We start from the raw sequence: 14,683 nt of genomic DNA, 5'->3' as shown, positions 1-14,683 counted from the left end.
TTAGGAGAAATGGTCATCAAAAATGCTTGCGTTTCCCTTGATAACACTTAAGATAAAAAACTATTTTTTTTGTTGGTGTGGATCATGTTTTGGGTTGTGTGTGTCTAAAAATATCTGACAAATTTCCATAAAGTTCCATTTTTCTTTTAGAGGAAATAAAACGGGGTTTTCTTCCAATTTTTTTATCTGTTTCTATGAAAATTTGCTAACAAAAGGATCAAATAAATCATATAAATACGATTGCTAGTATGATAAATTATTTGATGATTCTCCAAAACACCAAAAAGTATGTTTCCAAAATAAAACAAAATCTCTATATCAACATTCTTAATAATGGAATGATGAACATTTTCACAAAAGTGGTAGTACCGGTATAAATGAACAACAGTTTTTAGGCAATTATTCAAAAAGTGGAATTCGTATCTATACCTTTTTTAAATTTCGAAAGGAAATGTTTTGTGGGGTAGATTCTATGAATGGGTTTAAATGATACTTCCTCAATTTTGTTTGTGATTAAATATTGATTGCGAAGTAGCCAAACCTTTTTTCATACTATAGAATATGTGAACCGGTTCCTTAATGAATGAACATAGGGCAAAGATACAATGTTTCTTTTATATAAATTTCTCATACATCTATTTTTAGAGTTAGAAGACCAACAGTTCCCACCTACATAGGTATTCATAACATTAGGTTGGGACCAATGTTAAGTGTTAATTCTTTGTTGGTGTCTAAATAAAGTGATTTTTTTATCAATGTCATAATTACATCAAAGGAAAAACTGAATGCCACCAAAGATGCCTCCCAGAAAATATGGGAGGGAATAAATTCAAATTCCAAATGGAGTTAGGATTTCTGATCACCTGTCTAAGCCAATTATCTTTCCAATTATTAATCCAAAAAATTGAGGCCACCATTTTCGTTGGAATTTTTAATAACCCTTTTCTTTATATAATATGTTTTGTTTTTCCAAATAAAGTTATACAATCTCTGTCTGGTAGCTGTAGATGTCAGGCAATTTAACTGGAGGTTATCATGTCAGTTGACCCTGGATCCATTGAGTGAGTGCGTGCAGGTCGGCCTGGTTCCTTGCCTTAAAGTGAACTGTATCCAAAACAATCGTACAGTGAGTGACCTTACATGTTAAAATTTAATCTGATTTTTTTTGTCAAAAAACAAGCAAACAAAACGTGCTACCTAGCATTAGTAATGCGGTCAGGGTGATCTTTCTGCCTCCACCTAAGCTCCGCCCACAGAAACGTGTCACAATGTTTATGCACATAAAAGGTGTCTATAGAGACAGCAGAGAGATACAGATACAGGGCAGGGAGGATGTTGTTTAGTTTAAGTCCTGTTTTATGTCTTATTCAGGCTGACAAGCCGGTATATGTTTTTTATCCTCTCTGTCACAATGTCTATTGTGTATAAGAACATACACACAAAAAGCATACATGCTGACTGTGATTTTTCTTTATTGCTGTGGTTTGTCTTTGCTTTTAATATATTGCACATCTAAGCACAGTTCCAATGTCTTGTGCACTGCCTCCTGTCCACTGCCCAAATAGATATTTGTCTTCTTTAGTGAAGTGAGTGATTTGAATATATGTGACACTGGACCACAAAACCATTGGATAACTGAGATTTATACTTCATCTAAAAGGTTTGGTCGAATAGGACAATATTTGGTCAAGACAACTATTTGAAAATCTGAGGGCGCAAAAATATTGAGAATTTCGCCATTAAAGTCGTCCAACTGGACGCTGTAGTAGGGCGTAGCTAAATAGAAACAAGTTTGTTTTAAACGTTCTCTATTGTTGTACCGTCCGCTGTAATGATGTTGTGGCGAGTAGATGAACCTGAAAGTGGAAATTCTAAGCTTTGCATACATACCAAACGTGAGTGTAATTACAATCTAGTAACGCTGAGAAATATTAGGAATCCAGTTATCCACTACTTATTCAAACATATATATGGTTCACTCTACTCTGCTGTATAGAAATTCAAACTGTCTGAATATGCCATAATGGACTTCATAATCAGATTCAGCCTGAGCTTTTCCCCAGATTCTGTTACCATAAGTCTACCATTACTAATACATTGTTTCCGACTGTATGTCCCTCAGGAAGCGTGCTCTCTATCCAAACTCTATATAACCTGGATTGGAAAAAGACTGTCACATCCGTCAATCTTATGCTCTGACAGTCCCTCCTGTGACAGACTGAAGCTGTGCTCTTTTCCTCTTGGAGCATTTGCCCTAATTTGTAATACTTCTATCATTTAATATTTTTCCTAAAATGCAGAGTGTGTGATCTATATACATGTTTTCTCTGCAAAATGAATTATACATGCTTGTTGGTCTCCTGGAGTGTTTTGGGTTTAGAGCTAAAAGCAAGACTCTTTTTCTGTAGCTGAACTCTGTAGCTCTTTAGTCTAAAATAGGAACAGATACTTTGGATTTAAAAGACGAGCGGGGAATGCGTTACTTATGAGACTGAGACTTAAAGGCAGCATTTTTGCATCAGTTGGCACAGTTGTTTACCAGCCACCTACTTTATAAAAAAATGCTTTTGCTACAGTTAGAGAGTGAATTTTAAGAAATAACATCCTCTTGGGGCTTTTGGAAAGCCATATGTTCTCCTTCACTTGACACAGAGAGCTCAGTTTGTGGTCCTCCACTCTCCTCATCTAACTGAGATGCTGTATAGCTGATGGGATACAATAAAGATTTGTCCTGAAACTCTTTTAAGTGCATTGCTATGCGGTTCTAAGAGGCTCCGTGTCATTTGGTTTTTATAATGATTGTATTGATATAAATCTTCTGTAAAAATGTTGGTTACATTACGTCTATCTTTGCGTTGATCTTTACATAAAAAAATATTGATATTATGTTATGTATAATATGTTATGTACAGTATTATGTCGCCTTCTATTTCAAATGTATACTTTTGGAGAAGAATACACTCTATAGGTCAACTTAGAATTATCATTATTAAAATGTGAACATTGTTTCATTCCCAATATTTTTTCATCTCATCCTTGAGTAATTTCATAAATGACTTCAGTAAGGCTCTGTAATAGTCTTTAAAACTCACACTATTTCGTCTCACGTTCATGTTGACATTGAGCTGAATATAAGGCCCTTGTGCCACTCTGTTATTTGTTCCATGTTTACAGATTTCAGAGGGCCATTAGATGTTTAAAGTTGTTAGTATAACTCAAAACCATTCACCTCAGCTAACATCACCACCCTGCTTACAAAGTCTGAGGTAAACCTGCGGCCGAGCCCACAGCACTGTTTACATCACCCTGTGGTCTACAGGCTAAACTTAGCCTCCATAATCCATTGATTTCACCTGCAAATGCTTTCCAAACATTAGTGCGACTATCACTGGCGTTTTATAGAAACTGAGATGAGTGAAGACTGAAGAGCTGGTCTCATCTATGTAAAAGCTGTTTATAACTTCTGTATTTTTTACAATGTTTCTTTACGGTATAAGTTTGGTCATCTTGGTGGCCTTGAACTTTTTCATGTTTCCTAAAGTTGGCTTTTAATAAGCCACAGGTATGTGCCATTGGCGGTACAGATGTGTTTTGGGTTGTTTGGTGGGTTTTTGCAACAACCGGGTCTGTGTTGAATGTTCTTTTGAGTTAGAATTACAAGGATATTTACTTTTGATTGGTTTGAGACACGAAAGGTCATTTGTTGCTACAGTAACAGTCCCTTCCTAAAGTAACACTAATGGCTCTTGATCTCAAAACATGATGTGTACAGAGGCCAATTGCTGGTGTTATAAAACACTTTTCCTACAACCACGCTGACCAATTTATTTGTATTCTCAATAACTGACAGTAATTGTGGTGCCTCCTTTCACTCGACCTCCACTTGAAAAACAGTAGGATCTAGCGAATTTTTATTTGACGTAAGACACGAGAGGGAAAGGAATGACAGTTTATTTTGAGCAGATTTTCAAAAGCACCAGATAAAGTAGATCTGTCTCTTAAACAAACACCTCAAAGAATGTGAGCAGACTGCAAAGATAATGTCCATGATGTAGGGGGAAAAAAAAGACAATGAGATTTTACTGTTTTCCTTGAAGATTCTTCATGGACTTGATTGTTGTATTATCATGCTGAAATCCCTGCCTCTACAGTAGTGCATTTTCATTTGAAAACTGAATTTTCATTTTCAAAACGCTGCCCATCCACACTGAAACCGTTTACATCCATGTACTGCACATGAGTAGATCATAAAACACGTCAGCATGTGTCATTTCTGTCAGGTGTTTATCTACTTTGTGCTTTATTATGTCGCTAATGAAATCTTAAGTATCCATGAACTGACATTAATGCTATCAAACATGAGAGCAGCTGAAACAACTGCGTCATGAAGTTAAAAACGTGTCATCGTTTTAAACCCCTCCATTTTCGTCATCCACACTACAATGCGAAAACGGCGTCTTCAAATGTTTCCACTTTCGAGTACGTTTTCGAAAAGCTCTCTTTCCATTGACAAAGATGCTGTCTCAGGTTGGCAGAAAGGCCCAAACGGAGAGAAAAAGATGCATTTTCAAACGAAAACCCATCAGTGTGGACAGGGTCTTAAAGGAGTAGTTCCCCGGGATGAGTATTCTCACAGTTACTTATCTTTGTCATTCTTAACAAATGTCTTTCCTTCACAAAACACAAAATCATTTATTTTGTAGAATTGCATAGCTGTTTTTATATACAGTAAAAGCCCATGTTGACTAGGACCTCAGCCTCCAAAAACGGACCGACAAGTGACTTTTAAAGTAATCTACACAACATCAGGATCAGGTTTAGGGTTCACTTTTATTGTAAAGGAATTGTACCCAAAAATGAACCCCATTAACTTGACCATAATTACTTTTATTCCTACTATGGAAAGTCCATGGGGACCATTTTTGGGGGCTGAACTATTCCTTTAAAGCTGCTCAGTTACATACTGTAAATGGAAAGTTAAACTAATGGATAGTTGAACCAAAAATAAAAGTAATTATTTGACTCTCGGATCTCTAAAATTTAATATGACACTTTTTGAAAAAGAAAATGTCCTCATGATGGAATCAGTGTGTACTATTGTTATTTGATAACAAACATCCTTCAAAATATCTTCTTTTGTGTTCTACAGAAGATAGAAATTCATACAGGTTTGGAATGACGTGAGAGTGAAAAAAATATGAAAAAAATGTTTTCCTTTTAATGCATGTTCATAAACTTCATAATGAAAAAAGGCAGGTCAACAGCTGCCTGAGTGCAAGTCATGCATGACAAATTACATTATATCTGTCACAGAAGATGGTTAAATCCCTCCTGCCAATGCATATAATATAAGAATGAAAGCTTGCACTATAGATCAGAGTAAACTGGTGTGCTAGCTGCACCAGCTCGCTGTAGGTATTCCCGCTGTGAATATGGAGATGCCTCACAGCCTTGGACGCTCCTCATTTACACACGTCCCGTAAAAAATCATCTCACGGGAGAACTGGGCCTGTTTGATCTGATCCAACAAGGCACAGCAGGCAGGGGGTATAATCAACCAGCTCTGCTATCCCTCCGTTTCCAACGTCTCCCTCATATTCTCCTTTCATCGCTCATCCCTTGTCAGTGCGCAGTGATGGGTCGGGTGCTCGCGTTTTTGGTTTTTCGATTAAGACTCGAAAGTGCCGAAGATACAGTACATCAACCACAGAGAGATGTAATGTGGGATGATGCCAATGTAATTAAATCAGGAGCCTAAAATCGTGTGGTATGGGTAAATAAAATGTTTGCATGCTTGAGGTGTCTATCCTTCAGGTCCTACACATGATGAGGATTATGGAAATGGGGTTACATCAACACTGAGATGACAGAAAGAGCAAAGGTGACGACAATATGCTGACATTTTGCACACGATATCGATGCATAATGCAACGTTTTATTTTTGTCTAATTACTTGTTATTGTTGGGTCAAAAAACATGATTTAAACAATTAAATGCAATCAAATATTGGTTACCAGGCACCTTAACATGAAAGCAAATAAAATAATATGAAAAATCTATTGTTATTTTTCGTCTTGTTCATGACACTTTTATCACAGATGATATTGCAGCTACCATTGCCTGTAACCTGTGAAATTTATAGCTTCCAGTTAAATATTTACTGATGCCTTTAAACAAGAAACCAGCCATTTTCAGGTCCATTTGCTCTCTCTGTAATAGCCGCTAATGTTCTGTCAGCGGGTGAAAGCCCGGCTAAACTACTGAATGCATCAAGTCTATCAGCCTGTCATGAATATTTCAGCGTTTCATCCAATTGGACAAACTTTCTAGCATGGCCTAATAGCGTTCAGGGGAGCAGTTTTCCGCTGCCCGCCATCCGAATTATAAAGTCAATGAATATGGAAAGGACTGGTTACAGAAGGTGTTTTTTGGAAGAAAGTCAGTAGAAGTCAAACAAGTCATTGTGAAAGAAAGTTTTTTAATAGAAGGATTATTTTGGGGTTTCTGTGTCATACGGTATATTTTCACCCTAAATTGCTGTGAAAGTTCTCAGTTAAAAACGTATGTTAATATGTAACTGGTTCCTGTGCCAACTGTGTTATTCAGACAATTTGGCTTTTGAATATCCCTTTTGGATGTTTTTTTAAGGATGTGATGGTGTGAATTCCAATGAAAATGACGAAATTCCAATGAAGAGCATTGAGGATGAAATAGCATTTTCTTAGTGCATTCCAGATGGGTCAAGCTGAAACGGCATCACTTTCCATGGAGCAAAATGTCTGATTTGGCCTTATAGACATTGAATTCATTGAGCTGTGGCGCTCAAGTGCTATTTTCTGTGTTGTCATGGCGACAGACTTAACACTTGTTCCAATTCCTACAGTAATGTGTTAGTAATCCAGCAAACCCCCACAGATGAATGAAAATATAGATACCAAATTCCAAAAATCTATAATTTTCATTTGCAAGAAGCGTTCAAGCGTGCAGTAATTGTATGGCGTTATATTGACCCGTGTATTTGACATCATGTTTGTAGCATGCAAGTTTGTTACTAAAGCTTGGCAAAGCACGGCAAGGTCGTGGGTTTTATTCCCAAGGTACACATATTCTGATCAAAGATGTTATTTGAGATGAAGGAATAAGAATCTTGTTTTATGGCCTTAATTTGTTAAAAAAAAAAATTAAATGTTAAATGATATGAGTCAACATGGATCATAATGGATGAGTCATTACATTTGTACAATTTTAGGGAAGACAGTGTTAGGGAGTTGTGGGTGGTTGCCCAGGTGTTGATGATTATAATGATTATTTTACTTATGATTTTAATGTTTCATTATTACTAGTCCAGGTTCAAAGTGTGTTTGGATAGTAACCAGACAGCATGGAGGAGAGATTTATGAGGTGTTTACATTTACATTTGGCAGACGCTTTTATCCAAAGCGACTTACATTGCTTTATCCTATACATTTTACATAGGTATTTGCATTCCCCTGGGATCGAACCCACAACCTTGTGTTGTTAACGCAATGCTCTTACCACTGAGCTACAGGAATGAACACAGGACTCTGTCTTGGTCAACTGTTTACTCAGTTGATACCTAACATGCTGCCGCTTACCAGATATACACTAGCCCACTCACTTTCAAATGCTTTTACGTGATGCTTGTGGGCGGGGCCCTGTTTTGTGGTTCTCCCTTCGAGATGCCACCGTCTGTTGTTCTTTCAACAATACTACTGTATATCTCATGTTGAAGTCTGAGAATAGAACGGAGACTTTTTTGTAGATCTCGCAGAAGAAATCAGCCTCTGAATCTTTTGCTGTCCACCTTCTTTACAGGAATCTGTTGTGAGTGACCGCAGTGCAGTCTCATCTGATTCAACATGACAGCAGTGGAAAGCGTCGGCTCTTTGTCCTGCTTCAAGACCTCGCCTGTGTCTTTTTGTCATCTAGCGCTCTGATGTGAGTATACAGAAGTGTTGAGGCTGACATTTGTCAGAGGAATCATGTGAAAATGAAAGTGGTCACATGGTGTCTCACAGGAAGTGCAGGTGTCAGTGAAAGGGGGTCTGAAATCAGAGTCTTACAGCGCTTGCAAGGCAGTGTGATTGAAATTGATCTGCAAGTTCTGTGTTTTCTGTGATGTTCATTTTTTTTGTGGTTTGTCTGTTTTTTGTTAATTCAGCCTAAACCGTTTAGCCTGACGACTATAGATGGTTTCAAAAAATAAACCACAAAGAATAGAGTCCCTGGTTTTTAGATTATTTCTGAAAACAACTAGAAGAAATTACAAGTAAATGCCTTAAAGTCGCAAGTCAAAAGTATGTCTAGTATTAAACTTAAACATTAAACTTTAAAAATAAAAAATAAACGTTTTTGAAAATCCCCCTCTTGATTATATCACATTCAATATTGATTTACATTACCATTTTTCAAAACATGCATTATTGTGCATATACTGTGACTTTGTTTGAAATGAATTTTAATAAGGACATAATTATGACTTTAACACAGATACGTTTTCCCAGCATTTTATACTTTTTATCAAGTCAAGGTTAGCTGTCATAAATGTGTTCCTGTGTAGCTCAGTTGGTAGATCGTTCCACTAAGGTTGTGGGTTTCGATCCCAGGGAACACACAATGATAAAAAAGCCTTTTATAGACTTAATGCACTATAAGTCGCTTTGGATAAAAATGCATAAATGTAAATGTGGTCAAAAATTGTCTCGGTTTGCAGGTAGATGCTATCGAGCAGATCTTTCTGGGAGAGTCCGCTATTGAAAAATACCCTAAGACAGGCACTGAAGTTCCCCGATGTTCCTTTGAGTATTCGTCAATTGCATATAGATCAGGCTGTCAAATTCCACACGAGTTTCGCTGTTGGAAATCAACATTGTATAATGGAGCAGTCTGTTTGGGTAACAGCACGACACTTGAAACTCTTTCCGTTCACCTTGGAACATGTCGGCAGGAGTGATGTGTTAATCTAGTTGGTGGGTTGACTAATCAGTGTTGAGGAACCTTGAACTGGTTAAGGATGAGACATGTTTCTTTATGTAAAAGAAATGTTGTTTTGTTCAGATCAGTTACAGTGATCAAAGCATAACATAATCTGCCATTTATTTTCTATTTTTCAGGATATACTTTTATTAAAACTAATGGACTAGTCTACAACTGTGACCCTTTTATAAATCATTCTTATTGTTACAGCTCCTTGATCCTCATGAAACTTTTAAAGTTTGCTGAATGATATACACTTGCAAGTTTTCTTACTCAAAATTCTTATAGTCAGTTGTCTAAACTTCAGATTTCAGCATCTATGTGGTCCAAGTAGTCGGTTCAGTGCTCTTACAGTGGGCATGTAGAGAAAAAAAGCTTAGTTTTTCTGTCACATTTTCTTTAAAGAAATAAATTAATCCAGACAAGGACCTTGATATTTGTAAGAAAAGCAAAAAAAACGACAATGCCTGCACAATCTTCACATGAAATCCTGTCAACGTAGGGAAAAAGGTGGGTTTTTTTAAACTCCAAAATCAATATTTCCTCTCATGCCTTTGGTGGTTCTTTGCTACTTTTTGCTTCTTTTTTATAGCCTTTTCCTATCTTGTGTGCATTTAAAGTGACAAAAAGATTAGTATTACCACCCCTAAAGGTTTAATCAAAGATAACATCTGAATTGCAATGGCTGGTAGAAAGATATTATTTTTCCTACAGAGGTGCATCCTTTAACTTTGGTCTGTTAGAGGTGCTTCAGGGGTTTTCAAGGCTCTGAAAGTAGTCGAGGCTCTGAAGAATTACGGTTTGATCGCGCCAATGCCTTTGTGCTCAAGACGTCGCACATTGCCACTAACGCTTGACATTTTCAATGTTAACTGCGACACTTCACATGCAACCAGAATAAATGATCGGCCTCTCCAAATGCTTGTGTGGAGCTTCGCGCAGTGTCACAGACGCAGATGTTGCCATAAACTGTCACTGTAGTGTGGTAGCAATTTATTTAAAAAAAAATGGGTTGATTAAATAGATTCTGTTGTTGTGGTGATTCAGGGGGGATTTTTTTATTTTAGGGATGGCATTATGTGTGGTGCAAGATATGACACATTTTTTTTCTGTTCATTTGTCAAATACATCACCAAATTGATGGCTTTAAAGCTAATGTACAAGGGGGGTTTGGAAGGGTTTAAACTTTAATCATTACAGTCAGCCTTCCTTTAAACCCCCCCATAATTTACTTAAAGAAATAGCTGTAAGTCTTGGATTTTCAATGCAAATTCACCAGCGGTGTATACTTTATCTTTCCTAATAAGCACAAAAATATATGAACCGTGTACTTGAGTTTTACATTTTCTTTTCATCACAACGTCCAATTGGTTTTGTCCCTCGGCATAGTATTCATGGCATTTCACCACAGAGAATTACTTTTGTGTGAGCGTTTGTTCTCATTGTGACAAAATCTGAGTGTTCAGTGTGTGACAAACACAAAGACGCCTGTTCTGACATCATTCAGGACAAAAGCTGAGGATCTTGTTGATCTCCGCGAAGAAAAGAAAGAGACCTTGTTACTTGAAACAAACTCTCACATTGGTTTCCTATTTAATGTTTGGATATTATTTGGAATTTTTTAGATGACTAAGCTTAATATTTTGTAATTTTAGTGAAGGGCTGTTTAACGTATAAACACGATCAATCACTGCCATAATAAAAGATTGTGTATAAGATATGTCTATGTACTGTGCATATTAATTTCGTATTTATTTAAAAAAATATACATATAAAATATACAAATGTATGAATAATTATCTACGAATAATCGCGATTAATCGCGTCCAGAATAAAAGGTTGTGTTTAGATAATATATCTCTGTGTACTGTGCATTTTAATTTTGTATTAGATTAAAAAATATAAAAATGAATAAATATTTATATATCATTCTAATCTATAAATATAAACATGCAAATGTTTCCTAAATATATACATATCTGTGTCCGTGTATGTTTTTATAAATACAAAATAAATCTGAACATTTCACAGACATATGTTGTGTAAACACAAACTTTTATTATGAATGCGATTAATTGCGATTAATTGTTTAACGGCCCTTTTTTGTGTAATCGTTCTTTTTCATATGGTCTTTTTTTTAAGTTTAGTGAGGTGCTTCTAGCTGTTTACTACATAGAACTAACGTACAAGTCAATAAACCTTGAAAGAATATGTCTAGTTAGGCTGCTCACTAGTTTTTAAAACAGAGCCAATGCTCTTCTTTGTTCTTCTTTTCCTCTGCTTACATCATTTCTATCCTCTCTCTCCCTCTCTAAATCATTAAGTCTGATTACATTGAGCTGATGGCTTGTGTAGGATTGGCTGTCAATTTCTAACAGTTCAACCCCTGTGAAGTGGGCAAACCACGCTATAAATAAAAAACATCGAGCCATTCTGGCTAATAGAATGTCCCAATTCAAAACCAGGATATAAAGAGATTACCATTCTACAGCGTATCTCCACGTCCACTTCCAAGCCTCTCCTGGCAGCCGGTTAGCATCCTACCTAGGCTAAATCTTAATACAATATCCCAGAGATGGAGGGCGGATGGATTGATTCATCACCATGGAGATTTTGTTATGGCGGAAGGGAAGCTAAAAGGAAGGAGATTGAAATTGATTTTGGTTCCTAATCCTGTTTGGCTGTTGATTTATATTCTTGTGATGGAATTATTACCTGCTATGCTTGTCTTTTGTTTGTCGGAATAAATGCGTTTATGAGGGACTGTTGGGAAGAGAGGAGAGATGCTGTCAGTTTCTGTCTTTGTGAATAAAAGCTGACAGTCCAAATAGCTGTTTATATTTTTGCGTCTGTCTGAAGGAGTGTTCTCCAAATGGATTTGACAGCTGTTCGGGGTGTTTGTTTGTTTGTAACAGATAACCGTCGGTCCCCATTGACTTGCATTGGTTGTATGTCCATACAATAGAAGTCAATGGGGACCAACGTTTTTTGGTTGTCTTCTTTCGTGTTTTGCAGAAGAAAGAAAATCACACAGATTTAAAATGACCGTAAAATGATGACAGAATTTTCATTTTGAAGGTGAACTATTCCTTTAAGGTTGTTTTGGTTGTGTCTGTTTCGTTTTATGAAGTGTCCTCAAAAGCCTGTCAAATGACCGCAGGGTTATCTGACAACATTCCTCTCTTATGTTTGAAGAACCGAGAACACAGCTTGAACAAACCAGCTTTGATAGTTCCCTGTGCTAACATGCTGACACATGTTCTTTCCTAAAAACCTAAACACTCACCAACGTCTCCCCCCACATCCACTCCATCATATACATCTGTCTCTTGGCTTTCTTCAGCTTCTCATTTGAAAAGAAGCCCTTCATCATGTGTAGAGTGTGTGTATGGCAGACCCAGATGAAAAGACCCTTTTGACAGGAGATTGTTGAGTATCTGCTCTTGAGGTGCCGTGATATTTTACGTAACGGTCAGATTACTGTGTGTGTGCATGAAGAAAATCTGGATTACTTCTGTTTAAAATAGGCTGCAGCCAACATGAAACGCATTCACACGAGACGTGTCTTATAGTGAAACAAGATATTCGGCGGGAAAGAAATGTGGGAATGGGACTTAATTTAATCCATGGGGAGATGACTGGTTTGTGAAGAGTTGCTAGAACTCTTTAAACCCGGATGAGAATTAGCATTTTTAAACCGTGTGTTCCCACTGGAATGTTGCTTGTCTTGAGGACTCAAGTGAGGATTTTTGTTGAGGTTTTCACAGTCACAACTCTAAAATAAGATTTTTTTAGGAGGCCTACAGCTGTCATACGGGTGTAAATTTGTATGAAGACTCGGTCAACCTGAAGTTTTACTGTAACACGTTAGCAATCATTTTTAATAGAAAACTTTGAGACCCTATTTAATTAATGTTATCCACATACCTTATTTTACCAAAAAAACTCAATAAACTTAAAACTCATTAGAACGGCAATATTAAAAATGCTTGTTATGACTGAACATCCTTGAACTTCTCCAGCATTAACTGCAGATTGAAAGCTGAAATGGAAGTTTCATGCACTGTTGCACACTTGCTGCTTTTCAGGAATCTGTTGACCTGAGGGGTTCCGCTCTATCCCATAAACACTTCAAAGCTGTCCAACTCCCTTGCCTCGCTCATCTCCGGGTTTCTCGTCTTAGAACAGCCAAATTAAAGTTTAACTTCCTCTCTTTCACTGTAAAATCTTCTTTGCTACTAAATCTTCTCTCTCACTTTTTAAGGCGTTTGATAAATATCCTGGCTAATGGAGAACAATTTAACTTTAATCTTTCACTGTTAAATATTCATCATTGGGAAATGAGAACGATAATCTCTGTGTGGCTTTGCTTTTTCGATGGAGAGATGGAGTTACATGACGTCTGCCATCTTTTCTCTCTCTCTCTCTCTCTCTCTCTCTCTCTCTCTCTCTCTCACTCTATCTTCTTCACTTTCACTTTATACACATTCCATAAAAAGTATTTATGATGTAGGTAGATTGGAGCTGTTCTTTACTTGTATGCCTGTTTGATAGAAACATATTGGCTCTTCTGAAACAATAATAATAATATATATGAGTTGTATCAAATATATGAATATTAACAAGATGCGCCACTGCCGTTACAATGAATGGTGAAGATTCAACGCTCAATATGGCCGCTCTACTGAACGAAGTCCCGACTTCAAGTAAAACGAGCCAATCAATAAAGACTGCGATTCCCCGGGGCGGGGCTCTCGTGGGGCGCTTGCGCAGTAGATGAGGCGACATTGAAAAAAGTTTTTTTTTACCGCAATTTAAGCTTAGCAAACCAAGTTACCATAAAGTTCATGTCATGGTTTATTATTGATCGGAAATATGCTAGCAAAAATATGCTAATTTTGCCAGCGATTTAAGAAATATCTGCCTTCCCCCATTAAAGAAGATGGGACTGTGGTGTTGCTATGACGTAAATAGCTTCCCAGAGGTGTGGGAAACATGGCCGTAGAGTGACACGACTTCCGTAAATGGTCTCAATTCACCACATCCCTCTCTTTTTCCTTTTTTAAGATTAACTTGCCTGAAATTTAAATGAATGACTTTCTCTGAAAAAATGACTCATCCTATTAATACTCAGCCGCTAATCCTTCAGCACAATTGCTTGTCCTCATTTTACCTGTGGATCAAGTTTTAACCAGAATGCACCACATACGATCAGTCTTTATATGCAGAGGAGACATCCCACAGAGCTGGTGGCTTCCAGAATTTACAAAGAACAGTCCCAAAGAGCCTTTCTCCTCTTAGCTAGACATACAATCCTGGCAGAACTTAACCCTCCCGGGTGGGATAATAACTTGAAAGAACAATGCACCAAAATCAAACGAAATACGTGTGCGGAATCGTTCTTTTCTGAGTGCCGTGGGAAGAAACCGTCCTTGTGTGTCATGATGCCTTCACCCTTGAGGCACCTTCGGGCAGAACTGGTTCTGCCCTTCTGCGTTATTCTCTGCGGAGCTGCGCTATAAAGCTCTGAGGTTACAGGCTGCACTGTTTACGTTCAAATCGAGTGATCTCAAAAAATCTAACCATGTGCTCGAGCAAAGACTCATATGAGAGAGAAAAGATACGAGATGAAAACAGATGAGAACATTTTGCTGCTCAGTTATTCTTGGCAACGGGTACTATCCAT

General features: G+C 37.3%; 1 protein-coding gene across 2 annotated transcripts in view; it reads left to right on the top strand.

Moving 5' to 3' along the window:
• The window catches only part of ndst2b (N-deacetylase/N-sulfotransferase (heparan glucosaminyl) 2b), a 52,651-nt gene that overhangs the window by 24,266 nt on the left and 13,702 nt on the right, over positions 1–14,683 (top strand). The window contains exon 2 of one of the 2 annotated variants that reach the window (XM_056771288.1): positions 7,837–7,959. The exons of the other annotated variant lie outside the window; for it this stretch is intronic. The gene's annotated coding sequence lies outside the window, so the exon portion shown is untranslated. The remainder of the gene's footprint in view (positions 1–7,836; positions 7,960–14,683) is intronic. 2 annotated transcript variants of the gene reach the window in all.

This window comes from Triplophysa dalaica, chromosome 17 (assembly GCF_015846415.1).
Source record: "Triplophysa dalaica isolate WHDGS20190420 chromosome 17, ASM1584641v1, whole genome shotgun sequence".
NCBI lineage: Eukaryota > Metazoa > Chordata > Actinopteri > Cypriniformes > Nemacheilidae > Triplophysa > Triplophysa dalaica.
Note: the sequence above shows the minus strand (reverse complement) of the source record. Positions and strands in the feature narration are given on the sequence as shown.